This window comes from Prionailurus viverrinus, chromosome F2 (assembly GCF_022837055.1).
Source record: "Prionailurus viverrinus isolate Anna chromosome F2, UM_Priviv_1.0, whole genome shotgun sequence".
Classification (NCBI taxonomy): Eukaryota; Metazoa; Chordata; class Mammalia; order Carnivora; family Felidae; genus Prionailurus; species Prionailurus viverrinus.
The window spans coordinates 48,684,963-48,706,561 of NC_062578.1; positions in this window are offsets into that span (position 1 = coordinate 48,684,963).

Sequence of the window (21,599 nt, forward strand, 5' to 3'; positions counted from 1 at the left end):
CACAAATGTATTTTTGGACACAAGATTCAAGACCCCAATCGGTTTTCCTCCAGACTAACATTTTTCTTAAATCTGGTTATTTTCCTTTTAAAGAAGTGCTCTCGTTTTGATAATAACTTTTTTAAAACTTGCAGCAGGGGGTGGGCAGGTGGTGGTCAGAGAATAGAGTCCTGATTCCACTGTGCATTTACTAGGCCTCCTAATCCAGATTCTGTGTTAAAATGGATTTGAGGGTGAGTAGGGTTAATTACAGTAGCTTTCTGAGTCTGAACAGAGAGATAGCGTTTAAGATTCTAGAATGCATGAGAAGCACAAAGTTACCCAGGCTCACAGTTTGCCAGAAAACCAGGACGGAAAATAATCAGGGGGCAAGGTATCCAGAAAAAAACCCAAAAGGCACCAGCCAGGCCAGCTACAGACAATTACAGAGCACAGGGGAATCCAGCCCAAATGAGCCTCCAGCCAGGCAAAACATCTCACCTCATAGGGTGCTGAAAACCCAAGGAAGAAGGAGGCTGGCTGGCAAGGGGGCTTGCCTGATGGAAGGTGGGTAACCCAATGCAGAGAAAGTGCTTCCCCAACTCCCAACATCAGCCTTGTTCACCAGTGTGCACCCTCTCCTTCCCCGTCTAAAGCTACCTATGGGTAGTCCCCATGGAACAGGCAACATTCTCCAGGCTGCATTTCACCTCGTTCCTCCCCAAAGTTTTGGGCTACAGCAGCGTGTCTCCAAACCTGGTGAGAAGACACCCCCCCTCCCCGCCCTCCCCAGGATAATCGTGTGAGATGCTTGGTGCCCCTTCCAGCCTTGCGAAGTCAGAATCTTGGGGCTGGGGCTCAGGAATCAGCCCTTTGAACAAGCTCTCTAGGGATTTAGATCCAAACTCGAGGGTAAGAACCACTAAACTGTAAGCAGTTTGAAAACAGGAGCGGTGTATTGTCCACTGTGGTTTTCTTGGAGCCTGGCACAGGGTCTGTGACTGGTGAGTGATCGGCAAGTATTTAGCAGACGGTTGAATGAACACCGGGAGCTATGTCACCACCATTTGGGGTGGGGGTCAGCTCACGGAAGGGTCTCCTGGTGGGCTCAGGCCTGGACCCTTGTTTGGGGACTGGCATCCCTGCCCCTCTTGCCTTCCTTTGCCCTGCCCTGTGGCTCAGCCACGTCTGAGCAACCCCAGCCCTGGCCCAGGGCCCAGGAAGGCCACCCTGCAGTCAGACGCTTCTGTCTCCAACAAACTGCCAGGCCAACCAAGTCGGGCTCTCAGGATTGGAATTTGACAGAACAGGAACCGACCTCAGACTTGGAGACAGCCACACCACCCTGAGCCTAGAGGGGGGTGCTGGGGTCAGCCTGAAGAGAGGCCGCAGGAACTCTTGGCGGTTTAACCCCATGAAACCACACAGAGCCGCCCTCCAGCCTTCCCTGGAGTGAGGTTTGCCCTTCCTGGACCAGGTCTAGTTTGTTAAAACAGTACAGCAACCCCCCCCCCACCCCGCCCCATTTGCTCTCCCCCAGAACACTGAGTTCTGAACTTTCTAAGTTGATGAAATTATCTGATGTGGTCACACTGCCTCATTTTGCAGAGCACTGTTAGCTTTCAGCCCGCTTTCATTTCTGTTATTTCTATTATCTCAGTTTGTCCTCCAGGAAGTACGGGGGTGGGGGAGGTGGGGGGGTGGATATCTGACAGTACAAAGAGGTGGAGCCAAGAGCTCACGGTCACAGACCTGCTGAGTGGCAGAGCCAGCGTGGGGACTAAGGTCTGAGTCTTTGCTCAGAGCTCAGCCAGCAGACCTGGGGAGGCAGCTGGCCACCTGCTTCTCCAACATGGCTATGATGAACTCCCCCTGGGGAGTGTCTATGCAGCTCTCCAGACCCTCCTCTGAGCATTAAGCAGGTTCACTTCCCCTAGAAATCTGCATCTGAATCCGCACCTCCAACTGAAGCGAACATAGCAAGAGGCCTTTTAATACACTTCATGGAGATCTCACTGGTTTATGTGGTCTGACAAAAATGAGTGATTTGACTGGTGAGAATTTGAAAGCCCTTTGAAAGAAAAATTGTGCCTGCAACCCTCAAGCCCTTGGCTCAAGCTACATTGGAGGCCCGGTCAGAGTGATTAACCCACCAAAGGAAGATAAATATACCCTAAAGCCCTTAGCCCACTCTCGGGTACTTTGGCAACGCCCAAAAGGTGTTGGTTTCTTTCTTCCTTCTCTTCAATGCCAGTAACTTTTGGCTGTATATTCTTAGGCTAATTTTGAATTTTGTCCCACTTTTGCTTGTAGCTGTTTGGGTTTTTTTGTCTTTTTCACCACCATTAATTGTCACTTTTTTTTTTTCTCCTGTCTCTCAAACTCCTGAAAGCCTGACCTTTTCTTTCTCACAAAGGCTCCCTGGTTGAAAAATGTCTTGGGGCTCACAGTGGAGCCATCACTTATTTCCACCTGCGCCCCACTTGGGTATCAACACCCTTCCCACAGTCAGACCTCGGGTCCAGAGCCGGAGCCGCACCCCGCAAAGAAGCCACCTGTGGTATTTATGTATATTTACTGTGTTTCCTGGGGTAGGCGCAGAAGGGTGCCTCCAGGCCAGCAGGCCTCCGCCTACGTAAGAGCCTCCTCTGGGGGAAATTGACTAGTTGAGCGTTACAGACAATGAAGACCGTGGGGGCATCTGGGTGGCTCAGTCCGTGTCGGACTTCGGCTCAGGACCTGATCTCACAGTTCATGCGTTCAAGCCCCACGTCAGGCTCTGTGCCGACAGCTCAGAGCCTGGAGCCTGCTTGGGATTCTATGTCTCCCTCTCTCTCTGCCCCTCCCCGCCTCTTAAAAATAAACATTGAAAGAAAAATAAGTGGCGCCTGGGTGGTTCAGGCGGTTAAGCATCCGACTTCAGCTTAGGCCATGATCTCACGGTCTGTGAGTTCGAGCCCCGCGTCCGGCTCTGTGCTGCCCGCTCAGAGCCTGGAGCCTGCTTCCGGTTCTGTGTCTCCCCCTCTCTCTGCCCCTCCCCTTCTCATGCTTTGTCTCTCTCTGTCTCTTGATAATAAATAAACGTTAAAAAAACAAAATTTTTTTAAAAAGAAAAGAAAATGAAGGCTGTGTCTCCTAAGGTCTTGCAGACTTACAGATGCTGGTGTGTCTGAGGTTTTGATGAAAGTCTGCTGTCATTTTTTTCCAAGTGAAGGGCTAGTGTGCTCCTCAAGGGCTTGTTACTAAGATGTTTCACCTACTGTTTCTCTTTTGCTCAGTTCTAGTCTCTTGAAAATCTTTGCATTACTTGTTTGCTAATTATAAAAATGCGTGCTCATTCAGAAAATTTGGAAATCCCGGAAAGGTATAAAATAGAAAAAACTCACAAAGCTCCCTCCACCCAGACTCCCTCTATTAACATTCTGCTGTATGTAGTTCCGTTTTTATGTCTGTTGAATTTTGAATAATGTATTTGGGATCACACTATTTTATTTTTTTAACTAAAAAAATTTTTTTTAATGTTTATTTTTGAGAGAGATAGAGAGAGATGGAGTGGAGGAGGGACACAGAGAGAGACACAGAATTCGAAGCAGGCTCCAGGCTCTGAGCTGTCAGCACAGAGCCTGACGTGGGGCTCAAACTCACGAACCGTGAGATCATACCTGAGCCAAAGTTGGACTCTTAACCGACTGAGCCACCCAGGCGCCCCTGGATCACACTATTTTATAACTCAAGTTTTTTTTTGCTTTTTTTACTTAAAGATCATGATACTTCCTTGGGTCATTATATTTTCTTCCAAAGCATGATTTTTTGGTAAAGACTCCCATGGAATGGAATTGTTTGTGCCACAGTGCACTTACTAATCCTTAGGGAACACTGTAATGGATGTTCATCATTCTTGTGGTACTTAGTACTTAGTAGACTTTGTATCTGAACCCTGTCCTATGTTTAGAGACTCCCCTCCCAGTGAGACAGAACCTGCCTCCCACAAGGGAAGTTGGAAATAATACTTTTCCAGGCTACCTTGCAGCAAGAATGTGGTCACGTATCCTAGGCCATGCCAATGAGATGAATTTGCCCCAGAAACTGGAGTATGAAGAAGCAGAGGGATCACAGGCCTGCAGTCAGGTAAAGGTGAGGCAGGATGACAGCTCCATCAGGTTCCAGAAGCTTCCAGAACCCTGTCATTTAGCAGCTGTGGTGCTGACAGCATCAGCTGCAGTGTTTGTGCCCAGGAATGTCAGCAGAGCGTCTTCATTAGACATACTGTGGCTTATTCTGACTGTTTTTTCTGACACCCTCCATGTCTGATTTCCTGCTTTTCCTGGAGATTCTGTGAGCTATCCACTGTCCTTTAATAAATTCCTGGGTTTTTTTGCTTTTTTTGTTTTTTTGCTTAAAAGAGCCAGATTTGGTTTTTGTTGTTTGTAACAAAGATCCCTGCCTAATTTAACCAAAAAAACCCCCAAAAAACAAAAAAAAACCCCATACACGTCTTTGTTACAAGCAACAAAAACTAAGTATGGCTCTTTTAAGAAGAAAAAAAAGGAATTCATATATATATTATATATGTATTAATATATAGTGTCAACATTTGCCATTTTATTTATTTTAATTTTTTTTTAAGTTTATCTATTTATTTTTGAGACGGAAAGAGGGAGTGTGGGAGGGACAGAGACAGAGAATCAGTGGAGAGCCTGATGCAGGGCTCGAACTCACGAACTGTGAGATCATGCATGCCCTGAGCCAAAATCAAGAGTAGGTCACTTAACTGACTGAGCCACCCAGGTGCTGCTCAACATTTGCCATTTTAAAAAATGTTGGGGCTGACATCCCTAGACACAGCTTTCTACGTATCTATCCATTTCCATTGGTTAAATTCTAGAACTGGAATTCCCGAATTTAAAGTATAAACATTTTCCAGGCTCTTGATAAATGTTGCCAAATTATGCTCCAGAAAACTAGGAATTTTTAAGGTCCCATTTTTGCAGTTCTCTGGGGTGTTTTTTTTTAGCGGTGATATTTCTTTGTAGTGTTTATCATTTTCCCAGTTTTCATTCATTCCCTCAACAAACGCAAACACCGAATGTGTCAGGCACTATCCAAGGCCTTTAAAAACAAATGTGTATTCACCTAAGTAGTATGCAGTTAAAAAGACTGTAGTAGAGATATCAAGTCTCAATCAACAGCACCCCTCTTCCCAGCCTGATGCTAAACCAAATGAGAAATACAACAAAAAGAATAAGGTGTTTAGGGTCAAAAATATCACCTCTGTTAAGCTGAGATTGAAAAATCTGGCTTACGTCCGCAGGCAAATCAGCTTCCTAATTCTGAAGCCCCCAACCAGGCAGGCTAGAGGACCGGAATGTAACTTGCAGTCCTTATTAGAAACTAGCACCCAAGAAAAAGGAAACAGGAAAAGTCTGGGTTCTACCTTCCCAAATTACCAACCTGGTTTGTCTTGTCTCCCTCCAGCCAGTAAGTGATAGAAGGTTACCAGGAGTGCCTAGGCCGAGGGAACACTCTCCCATGGAAAGAAGCAACTGCAATGAGGAATAAGTCTTTTCCCCTGACAAGAGGTATAAAGACAGAAGGGAGAGACTGCCTAGGAGGGTGGGGAAGAATTTGCAATGGGCCCAGGTAATCTAGGACGCCAGCGCCTTGAAGGATTTCACCTGAAGGACAAGCTGTGAAACCAGCCCTGTTAGCTCATACAAGCACCTGGAACAGACCTTGAAACTTGCGAATCAAGGAGAAAATGTCTGATGGCAGATCAGCCAGTGTTTGCCACAGGCAAGGGGACTAGATAAGAGAGATGTCAGTATGTAACTGGTTCTGCCTAAGGGAGAGTCATTCCTTCCCCTGGGAGCCTAGGCTTTCTGGTCCTGGACAAGGACCCTCCCCTCTGGTTCCCTAAACCAGTTTCCTAGTTGTTCTGGGCACAGATCAATTATAGTTTCCGGTGTCTCTCATAATTAGGTACATCCATGTGACTAATTTCTGGCCAGTGGAAAGTGGGCACAAGAGGTGAAACATATCCAGGTGTGCCCTGTAGTGTGGGATGGATGCAGTGTCTCCCCCGAAATTCATGTCTACCCAGAACCTCCGATGTGACCAAAAGAAAGACTTTTTCTGTACCTACAGAATACTTCGGACCCCAAACATTGGGGAGGGGAGTTCCCTCATACCAAACAATTCTCCACTTCTCAGTGGACACCAATTGGCTATCCTCCAAGTTAACTCAACTGGGACGCTAACTACCTGGAGTTAGCACAGACCCCACAGGTTAAGGGCTCAATCCTACATGACTGTCCCTACTTCAGACACTAATCTCAAGTCCTATGTTGTCACCTGTACTTCTGACCAATCAGATGTACCTATACATTGGGGGAATCTCACAATCCTCTCCTCAGGTTGAGAATTTGTTAGAACAGCTCACAGAACTCAGGGGAATACTCACTTATATTTACTCGTTTATTATAAAGGATATAATAAAGGATACAGATGAACAGCTAGATGAAGAGGTACAGGGGGCGAAGTCCAGGAGGGTCCCAACTACAGGACCTTCTGCCCCCTTGGAGGGGGAGCACAGTACCTTCCCAGCCCATGGAAAGTCCACCCACCTGGAAACTCTCCAAAGCCCATAGTTGAGGGATTGTTATGGAGGCTCATCACGTAGGCATGATTTATGATTAACTCATCTCCAGCCCCTCTCCGCTCCCTGGAGGATGGGGGTGGGTCTAAAAGTTCCAAGCTTCTAACCATGGCTAGGTCTTTCGGGTGACCAGCCCTCATCCTGAAGCTATCCAGGAGCTCACCAAGAGTCACCTCATTAAACCAAAAGATGCTCCTGTCACCCAGGAAACCCCTAGGGACTTAGGAGCTCTGTCAGGAACTAGGGTCAAAGACTGAATATTAGAACAAAAGATGTCCTAGCACCATTTTTTTTTTAAAGGAAACATTTTTATTTTATTTATTTATTTATTTAACTTAATTTTTTATTTTTTAAAATTTACATCCCAATTAGCATATATTGCACCAATGATTTCAGGAGTAGATTCCTTAGGGCCCCTTACCCATTTAGCCCATCCCCCCTCCCACCACCCCTCCAGTAACCCTCAGTTTGTTCTCCATAATTATGAGTCTCTTCTGTTTTGTCCCTCTTCCTGTTTTTATATTATTTTTGTTTCCCTTCCCTTATGTTCATCTGCTTTGTCTCTTAAAGTCCTCATATGAGTGAAGTCGTATGATTTTGTCTTTCTCGGACTGACTAATTTCACTTAGCGTAATACCCTCCGGTTCCAGCCATGTAGCTGCAAATGGCAAGATTTCATTCTTTTTGATTGCCGAGTAATACTCCATTATATATATATATATATATATATATATATATATATATATATACCACATCTTCTTTACCCATTCATCCGTCGATGGACATTTGGGCTCTTTCCATACTTTGGCTATTGCCGATAGTGCTGCTATAAACATGGGGGTGCATGTGTCCCTTCGAAACAGCACACCTGTATCATGTGGATAAATGCCTAGAAGTGCAATGGCTGGGTCCTAGGGTAGTTCTATTTTTAGTTTTATGAGGAACTTCCATACTGTTTTCCAGAGTGGTTGCACCAGCTTGCATTCCCATGTCCTAACATCTTTATGACTCAGATTATAAGGGTTTTAGGAGCTCTGTGTTAGGTACTAAGGGGCAGAGGCCAAATATATATTTCTTTTTATGTCCCTGTGACCTTATTTGGAAGAAAGGTCCATAAGATCATCCCAGATTACCGTGGACCTTAAATCCAACAACAAGGGTCCATATAAGACAACAAAGGAGAAGTCACAGAGAGACACATAGGGGAGCAGTTCATGGGAACGGAGGCAGAGAATGGAGTGATACAGGTATAAGCCGAGGAATGCCCAGGATTGCCAGCAGCCACCCGAAACTGGGAGGGAGGCATGGAACAGGTTCTCCCTCAGAGCCTCCAGAAGGAATCAACTCTGCTGACACCTTGATTTCGGACGTGTGCTCCCCAGAACTGTGGGAGAATACGTTCTTGATATTTTAAGCCCCTAGGTTGGGGTGGTTTGTTACGGCAGCCCTAGGCAATGAGACGGGCCTTAAACCCCTCCCGATCAGTCTTCCCTGCTCTCCCCCTCTGGCCAGCTGGCATGGGGACAAGCCCCTGGTGATCTTGTTGAGGCCGCAGGGGCCACCAGATGGAATGAGCCTGGGTTCCTGCATCACTGTTCTGAGGGAGCAGGAATGCCTGTGGGGCAGAAGCCACTTGGGCTTCTGGATTTATCTGTTATCGGCACAGGTCACGATCTCACGGTTCATGAGACTGAATGCCACGTGGGGCTCTGCGCTGACAGCACAAAGCCTGCTTGGGATTCTCTCTCCCTCTCTCTGCCCCTCCCCTGCTCATGTGTGCACGTTCTCTCTCTCCCAAATAAATAAATAAACATTTAAAAATGTCAGTGTTTTCCTCTCCATGTAACGTATTTCAGTGTCTCTCTCTTATACACACACACATGTCCCACCAGATCCTAAAAGCAAGACGTTATGTGGGTGGCTAGTTTCCAGTGGACTCCCCTGAGAGCAGGCTGCGTGCAAAGTTCTCCTGCCCAAGAATGAACCCATGAAGACAGAGGTCACTGAGGGTAAGGATTGGAGGTGCCAGGTCCAAAGTCAGAAAAAAGGCTACTTCAGCCATACAGATAATGTCACATCAGCCTCAATTTGTGCTCCATGAATGTAAGACACCCTTGGACAAGATCCCAGCCAGTGGCAGAGTCAGCCTCCCAGCTACCGTGGAGATTTTAGGCTAGTGAGATTTCCCTGGAACCCAGAGTTTTGTTTCCTGTTTGTTTTCCCCTGTCTCTTTTCCTTTCCTCTCTTCCTTTTCTTGTCTGGCCTGAGAATGTTCTTGGAAGCCTGTGGTCCAGAGAAGTCATGGTGGGTCATTTGTGACGACGATAAACCCCTCATTTCAAGTGGGTGAGTTGAAGGAGAGTCCTGGGTAACTCGGTGGGGTTGACTCAATACCAAATACATCCAGCTCAAAGCTCTGCCCAGGGAGTGAGATAAACATTGCATCAGACACCGAAGCTGCCCAGAGAAGGTGACGGGTCATGGACAGGTCAGGACAGGACAGGGTTTAGCCAGGGGCTGAGGAGCTTGGGAGAGTGGACACTCAGGAAGGAGAGAAGGTGGTGGGGAGCGCAGAGGATCCTAGGAACACTTTATGGAAAAGATGGGGCTCAGCCCCAGCGTGTTAAGAAGGTATGGTATCCGAGATGCCAAGGGGACACGGACCCACTGGAGAGAAACCCAGAACTGTTCCAATTCCATCCTTCTCAGCTCACGAGACTTCGGCTCCGGATGCCCATCCTCCTCCTGGAGCCTCCATGCTCCTCTACTCTGACCTGCTGCTTGCTGCTACAGTCCTGGTCCTAAACCTGGTCTGCCTCAGTTGTAATGCTGGGTTCCCCCTTTATCCCCTGAGACCCTCTGGGAGGGACACTTGGCCACTGCCCAGACTGGGCCTTTGGACTGAGCGTCTGCGGGCAATGCCCCACACCTCAGCTTCCCACACCTCTTGATTGCATCAGGGGATGAGGCTTCAGAGTCTTTTCTCTAGGCGGGGCACAAAGAGAAGGGGATTTTTGATAAGCCCCATTCTTGGAAATAAACATGGAGGACAGAGTTCAAATGGCCGTCTGGGACCACCTTGGGAGCAGGAAGGGGGCTCGGGGAGTCAGGAGCTGTAGACAAGGAACCGAGTGTGAATGCCTGTAGACATCACACCCAATACGGCTACAGACCACTCCAGGCCTCTAGGAAGGCAAGAAAGGTCACATTTGATCAATCGGATTCAGTCCATTCCAGCTTCAACTTGCCAGCGTGGGGAAAACCCCGAAGTCGGTCCCTTCAGAGGCTCCCTTCCTCCACTCTGCACCAGAAACCCCAGTGCTTCCTTAGTTCAGACAAAAATGTCTTCTATATAACACCTGTGCTAAGTACTGGCCCGTGAACTTGGCAGCTGCTCCTGTGGGGGGCCGCTCCTCTGAACGGTCACCCCTGCCAGGCTTTGCGTCGGGGCTCCGGGGTTTGGGGCCTGTCTTGCCCACCATTCATGACACCTTCACCATCCCAGGGCCAAAATAGCAAATAATCACTTCCTGGGCCTAGGAGTTCCAAACTGGCAACCTGCCAACACAAAAGGTTTATTTTTATATGACTTACATGCCAAAGTTAAAAATCAAAACATTTGTTGGGGCGCCTGGGTGGCGCAGTCGGTTAAGCGTCCGACTTCAGCCAGGTCACGATCTCGCGGTCTGGGAGTTCGAGCCCCGCGTCAGGCTCTGGGCTGATGGCTCAGAGCCTGGAGCCTGTTTCCGATTCTGTGTTTCCCTCTCTCTCTGCCCCTCCCCCATTCATGCTCTGTCTCTCTCTGTCCCAAAAATAAATTTAAAAAAGAAAAAAAAAAATCAAAACATTTGATAGAAAAATCTAGATTTCCATGGACCATGATGATGAGTGTGTAACATTGTGAATGTACCTAATGCCACTGAATTGGATACTTAAAATGGCTGAAATGGTAACCCTTTATATTACATATATTTTATCACAATAAAAAAAATCCAGATTTCCAGCTCCTTCAAAAAATCAGATTCTTCTGGGGGCGCCTGGGTGGCGCAGTCGGTTAAGCATCCGACTTCAGCCAGGTCACGATCTCGCGGTCCGCGAGTTCAAGCCCCGCGTCAGGCTCTGGGCTGATGGCTCAGAGCCTGGAGCCTGTTTCCGATTCTGTGTCTCCCTCTCTCTCTGCCCCTTCCCCGTTCATGCTCTGTCTCTCTCTGTCCCAAAAATAAATAAACGTTGAAAAAAAAAATTAAAAAAAAAAAATCAGATTCTTCTGAAAATTGCTTTTCCACATAGCAACATTGGTACCTCAGCCATCTCTGCTCATTTTCTACATGTCAGACTTGGTTCCTCTACAGAATTCACCCAACCCTTCCTATAGATATTTGGGTTTGAGACCCTGGACTCTCTCTTCTAAAAGAATCTCAGGGTTGGAGGAAAGTTTCTTTTTTTTTTTTTTTTTAATATTTATTTATTTTTGAGACAGAGAGAGACAGAGCATGAACGGGGGAGGGTCAGAGAGAGAGGGAGACACAGAATCTGAAACAGGCTCCAGGCTCTGAGCCATCAGCACAGAGCCCGACGCGGGGCTGGAACTCACGGACCATGAGATCATGACCTGAGCCGAAGTTGGACGCTCAACCGACTGAGCCACCCAGGCGCCCCGGGTTGGAGGAAAGTTTCAAGGTGGCCAGTTCCTACCTATACCACCCGCCATAGATGTTATTCTACTCCCCCTATATATTACTTCCTCCCAAGGGAAGGGAGCCTGAACATCAAGAATCCAGGGGTCTAGTGTGCTTCTATGGGGATCCCCAGCTGCCCCAGGAGCTCAGATCTTTCCTGATTTAACAGCCATCTGTTTCTCAGTAGTCAATTACATGGGAAGCCTGTCCTGTGAGTCTGTCTTAGAGGACAGCAAAGAAGGAAGGAAGTCAGCAGGGATAGAGGGATAGGACAGACCCAGGAAATGAGAGCAGATGGGGTCCCTGGTTCACAGAGACTGGGAATCCTGAGGAGGTATCCCAGGGTTTAGAACTAGACCCTGTAGGGATCCAGTTGTGTCCCCACCCCCTGCCCAGTTCATATGTCTGAATCTCTAATACCTGTGAAGGTGACCTTATTTGGAAATAGGGATGTCGTTAAGATGAAGTCATTGGGCCAGGCCCTGATGCAACATGACTGATGTCCTTATATAAGGGGGAAATTTGGACACAGAAACATGCCTCCTGGGAGAACACCATGTGAAACGCCATGTGAAAATGAAGGCAGAGACGGGGCCTGCTTCCACGATCCAAGGAAGGCCAAAGATTGCCAGCGAACCACCAGAAGCTGGGAGAGAGGCATGGAACAGATTCTCCTTCGTGGCCCCCGGAAGGAACCACCATGCCAAGGCCTTGATCTCAGACATCTGGCCTCCAGAACTGTGAGACAATCAGTTCCTCTCGCTTAAGCCACCCAGTTTGTGGTACTTTGTTACGGCAGCCCTGGTAAACTAACACAGATTTGATCCAAGTGGTTCCAGGATGGGCCCTTCCCCCTTCCTGCTCGGAAATGGACGTCAATAACGAACAAGACTTGTGTATGTGCAGTGGAGAAAAAAGAGATACTTCGAGACGAGAGACCAGCGAAGTAATGTGAGCAGAAATGAGCATTGACGGGATGCTTTTGCAAAGGCGGGAGTGCAGGTAATTGCTAGCCGACATTTCTCGGGTGCCTCCTGTGTCAAACACGTTACGGAGGCCTGTCCTTAAAACAAATTCGTTTGAGGTAAGTATTGATATCCGTCCATGTTACACATGAGAAAAACGTGGTTCAGAGAGTTAAAACAGTATGCTCAAGATTAGGTAAGTGAGAAAACCACAGTTTGAAGCCAAGATCACGATGTTTTCAACTTTTCAAACAGAGGAGGACGGAACTGGTGCCTCAAGGCTCCCTCTGATCTTCCACTTGGCCTGGGATCACTTGGGCACTGAGCCTGGGGCCGGGCTGAACTAGGACAAGCTTGACATGAAGTAGCTCCTCCCTGTTATCCCCAACCCAGACGCGGCCACTGGGCAGACTCAGCGTTGAGCCAGCCGAGCCAGAACAGAGGAACCAGCACTGGGGCCAAGTTCTTGTTCCAAGTCTCGCCCACAGTGAGTAGTGGCTACTATGAGGCCACCCAGGGCGCCTGCACACTGGCCAAGAGATGCAGGGTGGTTTGAGTACAGCCACGCTCACTCCTGCTGAAAAGGATTTACTTCACAGCTGCCAACGAAAGCCTGAAAACAAAACCGAACAATCCCTAAAACATTCAGATTCAGAAAAAAAAGTTAAACACCTCTTCACCCAAGCACCAGGCCCGGGGAGAAGAAGCCGGCCTGTAGTGCCAGCTTTAGCTCAAAGTAGGGGACAATCAGGGAGCCGGCTGTCTTGCCTAACCTGAATCTTCAGGACTGAAGAGCCTAGAAAGTCCTCCCTTAGTCCAAATGCTCATAAAGTCCTCAGTTAGAAACCCCCCCTTTTTATTTCCCCTGAGGGCAGAGATCTCAAATGGATCAACCTTGTACCTGACGGGATGCCGGTGGCTGGGGCATTTGAAAGGTAGAAAATCATCAACTCATCAACACTTCAAGGTTGTGCTCACTAGGTGCCAGGCATTCCTAGGGCTCTATAGATGCAGATTCATTTCATCATCATACTTAATCCTAGCTTGCCCTAAGTCACATAGTCACTAAAAGGTAGAGCTGGGATTTACAAGTCAACAGTCCAGACCTCATGCTCTGGGCCACCATGATACTCTGCCTTCTTAAAATATTTAGGGAAGAAGATCAGCATTTTACCCACTTAGCGTTTGTGATATCCTCACCATCAAAACCAGGCACGAGGCAGCAATGGTCAGCCCAATACTCTTTCTCCCCTACTCTTTAGAGCTGCAAAGTGCAAAATGCTGGGAGAGACCTGCTCACCCTTCTCTGTCACCTTCCGAACTCCTCGGAGGATTCCACTCCCCAGCTTTGCTCCCTACACACAAGATACTTCAGGTGAAGGGAGTAGATTGTCCCCATTAAATACTTGTGAGTCTCAAAACCAAGGCATTGATTCCAGGATGCCTTGTGTGTGATCTAAGATGGCGCCATTGCACTATCTAAACAATGGTTTCTAACCTTTGCTTTGTCTCCACCAACTCAAGCAGGGCACTGGTAGTGTGAAGGGGGATGGTGTGACTGCTGGTGCTTTTCTCTCTAGGTAGACAAGGTAGATGTGACCAAACACCTTGTAGAAGCGCTTCCTTGTTCAGGATCAAAAATAGGATATGGCCCCATTTAGTTATGCAAATATAAGGCACCCGATGTCATGGGGGAAGTGTAACAGGTCTTTTTTTTTTTCCTTTAAAGTCACACATGTCAGGGGCGCCTTGGTGGCTCAGTCAGTTGAGTGTCCAATTTCAGCTCAGGCCATGATGTCACAGTTCATGAGTTTGAGCCACGCGTCGCTCTCTGTGCTGACAGCTCAGATCCTGGAGCCTGCTTCTGTGTCTCCCTCTCTCTCTGCCCCTCCCCCACTCACGTGCACATGCTCTCTCTCTCTCTCTCTCTCTCTCCCTCAAAAATAAGTAAACATTAAAAAAAATTAAAAAAGAATTTAAAGTCATACCCCTCAATACCACATGATATGTTGAAATGATCCCTGGAGGGAGGAGAATAAATTCATCTGGAGCAAAGCAACCTCATGGGACAAAAGGGCTTGTATCCGCCAGTACACCTTTACAAGAAAAGGCTATCAGGTGGCAACCAATGATCCCCCAAATCACATCTTAAAACTACAAAAGTTTCGTTCTTGCTCCTTACCATACTGATTCCAGAGCTAAGGTTGACTAGCTGGAATTTTGCTGGTCACCATAAAAGAGGGAAAGACAGCTCTGGAGGGCCTAACACCAGCAGTTACATACTCTGGTCCAGAAGTGACACATATCATTTCTGTGACCAGACCAGAATGCATGACCTCGCCCAGCCACCAGGGAGAAGTGTAACGCTAACATGTGTCTGAAGTGTAGAGAGAGCCTGAACTATGTGATGAACTCACTATTATGACCCCTACAGGGATGGGGACCCAGGCTCCCTTTCTGTTTGAAGATCACTGTTATTAGAACCACACTGACACAGAACAGAATGGATGTGATAAATGGAATTGGAAGGTAACACGGCTGGGTTATGTCTCCAGCCTGCAAGGCTGACTACAGCCTTGGCCGAATTTCCTTAGTTGAACTAAATGGAAATTTGGGAAGAGAATATTTAATCTCGTAGACAAAATAAAACTGAACAAATCCAAACATGGGTATCAAAAGACCACCATTATACCTATTCTGTTCACGATATTGTTGGGATCAGGCAGAAGATGCTGTATCTGCTTTATGTCTGAGGCAGAACAAGCTTACCTTTAGAGATAATTAAGAGAAAAAAGGGGATTGTCAAATTACATTGCAAATAAAGTTTGTAAGTATGTAATGAAGGAAAGCTTTGTCGAGGATAAAGATTATTTCATGACTAAGAAATACCTGGGTGCATAACAGAATAATATGTCTCCCTTATGGCTAGGAATTACACACTGCACTGGGCATGATGTCACTGTGTGACACGTGGTAGGGAGTTGAGGGTACTTAGTTCTCAGGGGAAATTTACCAGATACTAAAAATAGGAACTTAAGACCAGTTCGCTGCTCTCTGTGTATTAAGATGGGGCGGTATAGACTGACATAGGTTGCCCAATGAGTCACATTGCGTTGTCTCAAAATTCCAGGACCTCAGAAGGTGACTGTGGTTGGAAATAGGGTCTTTAAAGAGTTACCAAGGTAAAATGAGGTCATTGGAGTGGTCCCTAATCCAATATGACTGGTGTCCTTAAAAAAAGAGGCGATTAGGACACAGGCAGACACAGAAGGAACACCACGGGGAGACACAGACAAGACAGCCGTCGATAAGCCGAGGAGAGAGGCCTCAGAAGAAACCAACCTTGCTGAGACTTGATCTCAGACTTCTAGCCTCGAACTGTGAACATTTTTGTGAACATTTGGAACTTGACCTTCCCTCGGAATAGGGACCACGCCATCACAATTTCTAACTAACGTTAGAAACTTTGGAGCCTGTTCTGTTTTCACAATTGGTCTGAGTTGTGACAATTGCAGTACCCGCTGCTTGTACTGGGGCAGTTCCCTTAGCATTTGTTTGCTTGTTTTGTTCACGGCTTTCCCCGCCTAATTCTCTCTTGGGAAGCAGGTCAGATAAGCATCAGAATCCCCATTTTAGGGCTAACAGAGCTAACAGAGCCATGAAATACATTGCTGAGCTCATAATTACAATCAGTTCAGAGCGCATAGCCCCACACAGGCTCCATGACCCCAGGAGATGTTTCCTGTTCCAGGACCACACTGCTTTACTTTGAACAGTGGTAATAAACACTTGATGCTTGTATTTATCTTTTCAGTGAGACTGTGCAAACTAAAAGGCTGCCTTTTTAAACTATGGTCAAGGTTTGGATAATTGAATTTAATCAGAGGATCCAATCTCATCTACCGACACCCACCAGTGATCATCCCTTCATCACTTTGGTTTATTCCTAACTTCTCTCTTTCTCCCCAGAACCTCACACGGATTTTTCCAAACCTAGGCTGTGCCTCCACTGACCAGTAGCTACGCTTAGAATTAAAATCAAATTATCCTAAGAAAATCAAAGGATGATCAGGTATCATCTTATATGTGGGGGTATTTCCACCCTTTTCACATCCCACTTCCACACTGGTCAATCCAGATCAAACTGGGATTGGCATCCGCGGGGAAGAAAGCCACAAATTTCTAAGTCTCTGTCAAGATTAGGATGCCAGCCGGTGGGGGAAGCTTAAAACAACAGACCTCATTTATGTGGCCCCATTTGGTTTTATTCCTTCCGCTGGAACAACAAGCCGAAGATGAGAGAATTTCGGAAGGTGCCCGTCAATAGAAGGAGGTCACATTACCTGGGCAGACCTGGCAGAGGTGTGACGTGATCATTTTCTGGGAGGAAAGATGTTTTTATCACTCCTGCTGACCCTGGGCCTCCAACTCCTAGAGGTCTGTATAGCATTTTTAGCCATTGCTGGATAGAACATCTGATGTTGGGCATCTTATATAACTAAGCCCAGATACGGATAATTCACACAAGCAGGGGTCATTACAAGGGGAACAAAGGAAGCTCCATTAACTGACTGACTCCATAACGGTAGTTAAGTTCAGATACTGGGTGCTTCTACGGTAACTCTGTCCGAGTTTGTATTTTATAATCAAATGACAATTGTCCATGCTTTAGCTATGCTCAGCAAATAGCCATGGCTTTCCACTTTGTGCTTTCCTTCCCATTAGACTGGTCTAATTGTAATGACAGTTACTGCAAATGGGTCACCCAAATAATTAGACACATCGAGAGAAGTATGGAAACCCTGGATATCAAAATTCTCTAATCTCCCTAGCTTTGAGTGGCTTTCCTTTCCCAGAATAGGTGGCCACCTTACATGGGAATTTTAATCCATTTACTGCCATATATATGTTCCCACACATGGGTGCTATACAGTGCCAGGAAATGTAAAATGTATTATATTTTCCAAGAGCTTTTGTATACAGAGCCTCGTTTGAGCTTGGCAGTAGCTCTATGAGTGTGTTCAGCCCTGTTCTTAAAAGCGGATGCTGAGATGCAGAATGATAAAAGCAATTTTCCCAAGGAATAAACTAGTTATCAGTTCAACCACAACCAGAATTCAGGTGTGATGGTTAATTTTGTGTGTCAACTTCATGCAGCCACAGAGTGTCCAGATATTTGCTCAAACATTCTGGTTGTCTCTGGGAGGGTGTTTCCGTATGAGATGAACATTTGAATAGATAGACTGAGTAAAGCAGATTGCCTTCCCCAATGTGGGTGGGTCTCCTCCAATCAGCTGAAGGCCAGACTACAACAAAAAGGCTGAGTTAGGGGAAATACCTGCTATCTGACTGTCTTCAAGTTGGGACTTCAGTTTTTTCCTGCCTTCTGACTGTGACTGAAATTTCAGCTCTTTTTGAGTGTTGGGCCTGCCCCCATTTGGACTGGAACCATATTATTGGCTCTCCTGGGTCCCCCAGCTTGACCACTGCAGATCTTGGGACTTGCCAGCCTCCATAATCACATGAAGCAATTCCTCGTAATGAATCTCTTGATATGAATCCTACTGATTCTCTTTCTCTGGAGAACCCTAATACACCAGGTCGTTTAATTTGATCAGTGCTCTTTCCCTATACCTTCTCTAGAGCACAGCTACCTGTGTGGAAAATTAGAAGTATTTCTATTTGAGAACCACCTCTAAGCCATTTCTCAAACTGTTGTTAAGTTGGTCAGAAAAATGCCAGAACTGGATTAAGACAGACAGACACACACACACACACACACACACACACACACACACAATCAGTGGGACATCTCTAGAGACAAGGCTTCCCTTAAGGTGTCCCTGGATTTCATTTCCTCCAAAGAGAAAGAACAGGTTAAGAGCTGAGCCATTACAGGCTGAGGAATTAGACTCACTGAGAGGGACTTGGTGAGCCTTGTATATGTCCGTCTTGATCAGATTTCTTCCCTGCCCAGTTGAAAATGCAATGAAAAGAACCTAAATTCCAGTGGCGCTTTGAGAGCTTTGAAGGTGTAGTGAGAATGCTTCTAGCACTAGCAGAGATTGATGGGAATAAGAAAAAGGCAGTCTTCAGCTCTTCATTGCCTTTGTCTGTACCCTGCATGTCTTGTAACAGCTCCCTAATTGTTCTCTCCCTAAGCTGCACAGACCTCTCAGTTTTCAGTCTGACAAAATTTAGTGAGCCCCTGCAGTGCGTCAGACACTGGTGACAGAGCAGTGAGCGAGATTCATGGAGTCCTTGTCTTCATGGAGTTTTATAGTGAAAGGGAAAAAGATATTAAGCAATTTTGGCAAAGTGTAATTATTAAAGCAGAAATGTCAAAGCGAAAGGGCAGGAAAATATTTCCAGCAGGAGAAATCATGTGTATGAAGGCTCAGAACTTGGACATGGTGTAGAGAATAAGGTGGAAAGTGGTGTGAGAGGTTGTTAGAAGCGTAACCGTGTGGGGCCTTCCAGCTCTGCTCTGTGCCTTCAGCAGCCATCAGCCACATATAGTTACTGAGCACTTGAAATGTGCTTAGTTCCAACTGAGATATGCTGTAGACATTTAATTCATACTGGATTTTGAAGTGTAGTGCAGAAAAAGATAATATCTCATTAACAATTTTATATTGATTATATGTTGAAATGATAAACTTTGTGGACGTATCGGGTCAAATAAAAATATGAAAATTAATTAAAATTTTTTCTGATGTGGCTACTAGAAAATCTCAAATTACGTACGTGGCTCACATTATATTGCTATTGGTCAGCACTGTTCTGGACCATGTTAAGAAACCTGGACTTGATCCTAAGAGCATTGGGAAGGTTGTGAAATGTCTTAAATGAGGAGGTGACATGGTCAGGTTTGCATTTTCAAAAGACTGGTTGAGGGGGCTGGATGGTGGGAGACAAGATGAGACCCATTAGGGATAGCTGTGGTTGTTCAAGTGAGAGAGGGTGGTAGCCATGAGGACAGAGAAGACTTCCAAACAGTGAGATGACTAACACCAAACAGCTCTCATTCCGGTGAAACATGAACATGATAGGTTGAACCCAGATAAAATTTCCATCTTAGTCCATCAAAAATGGTTGAAAAGTGAGAGAACTAACAAGGGTCAAAGTTGGAACATAAAGAATGACATAAATATCCCTAATTCCACAGTGACATAAATGAATACATAAATGAGGGGGAAAGCAACAACTCTTTTCCCCAGAATTCCAATTAATAATGAAGAAAATATGAAATCGCTATTAGCATATCACAGTAATAACTGCCGTATGCAAGATCTATGTAAGCATACTGAGTGGGCAAAAGTTTAAGCAGAAACAGGTTATCCATCTTAAATTATATCTCCCCAAATAGTTAATAATTATAAGGAGAAAAATAATTTACATCGGAAAATTCTAGCAGACATCACTAAGCTAAGTGATCAAGCTTAGCATCACCAGTAATACAGACATCATGCATTTCCTATGATGCAGTGAAGACATTATCACTCTGTGGTATCTTCCCAATTAACACATAACCTCATCTAGTCATGAAAAAACATCAGACAAACCCAAAGTGAGGGTCATTCTACAGAATAACCAAGAAGGACTATTCAAAGAGATGAGAGAAGACAAAATGAGTGAGCATAGATTGGAAAAAATTGGATATGACAAGTAAATATTTGAGATCCTGGATTAGGTTCTCTGATAGAAAAAAAAAAAAAAAAGACACTGGTAGACATTGGTAGAAAAAAAAAAAAAAGACACTGGTAGAAACACTAGTGAAACCCAAACAGGTTCTAAACTTTAGTAAGTATTGTAGCAAGGTTAATGTCTTACTTTTGGGCTCCTGGGTGGCTCAGCTGAGCATCCGACTCTTGATTTTGGCTCTGGTCATGATCTCACGGTTTGTGAGTTCAAAGCCCCACGTGGGGCTCTGCGCTGACAGGCAGGAGTCTGCTTGGGATTGTTCCCGCTCTCTCGGCCCCTCCCCTGCTTGTTCGCTTGCGCTCTCAAAATAAACATACATTAAGCAAATTTTAATTTCTTGGTTTTGATAAATGTTCTATGGCTATGTTACCAGCAGAAGCTGGATGAAAGGTGAATGGGAACTCTATTTTTGCAACTCTGAGTCTAAAATTATCTAAAAAGAATGAACTATTAAAATAGCTTGAATACCAGTAATTTCATACAGTCCAACTTATACAGAAGTCAGACAAGAAGCAGCCAAAACTGCTAAAGCTACACTAATACTGTAATTATCATTACATGCTGCAAATGTTCTTGTCTGGGGGCAACTTTTGCACCAACATCAGTTTGCGTGAACATTCAACTCAAATTCATTACTCTGTTCCAATGATTTGATTTACAAAATTTTGAAGTTAAAGTCTGATGGGAAGACTGGGAAGAACACAGCCACGGGTGGCACATTTCCACTGGCCATGTCATCACAAGGGTGTGGGCACTAGGGCAGCTACCTTCCTCTACTCCCACTTCTGGAGACCTACCATCATGAGGAAACCATTAGGATGGTCCAGGTCCCAGCACTGAGACTGCAGAACAATATCCTCCCCAGCGGCTGTGCTGTACTTACACGGTGTTGTTTCCAAGAAATAAGTCGTAACAGGTGCACAGATGACCCGAGATGCTGGTCTTATAACTGGTGCCAAGTGAGCACATTGCCCCTTACCATGCGTGTTCAACAGTGAGCCAGACTTTAGGTCAATGGCTAAGTTGGATACTGTGGACAATGTTCTCTCATGACAAGGGGATTTCAGAGCCAACTAAAATAGCAACCTCCAAAATTATACTCAATACACCCAACTAGCATTTACAGCTCCTAATTCCACTGACAAGTGACTAGCAAGTGTTTCTCCTGCCAGGTGTATTACCTTTCATGCAGCTTAAGTATCAGCATGTTTATTGCATTTAAGGTTTCACTTAATGGCCTAAGCTAATCTAACTTCCAGAGGTAATTTACTCTCCATTTAACAGGTCAGGATTCTTTTCATTTGCCACAGCAGTCTTATTGCTTGTAATCATTCATCGTAGTATGCCCCTTAATTTAATGCTACTTAAGGTTTTGCTGAGAGCCAGAGCTATATCTCAATCCCAAATCATCAAAATGTACAAGAATGTTTCAAGATTAAAATGTGTTGGTTTCCTGAACTGGGCAGGCTTGTAAGTTATCTCAGTGAATATATGGATACCAGTCCTCACTTTGTATACTAATTTGATTCACAGTAGAGATACACCCCTGCAGTTCTAAATTTGAATGAAGCTCTTAGAAAAATGCAGACACTAAGTCTTTGGATACACTCATAAGTG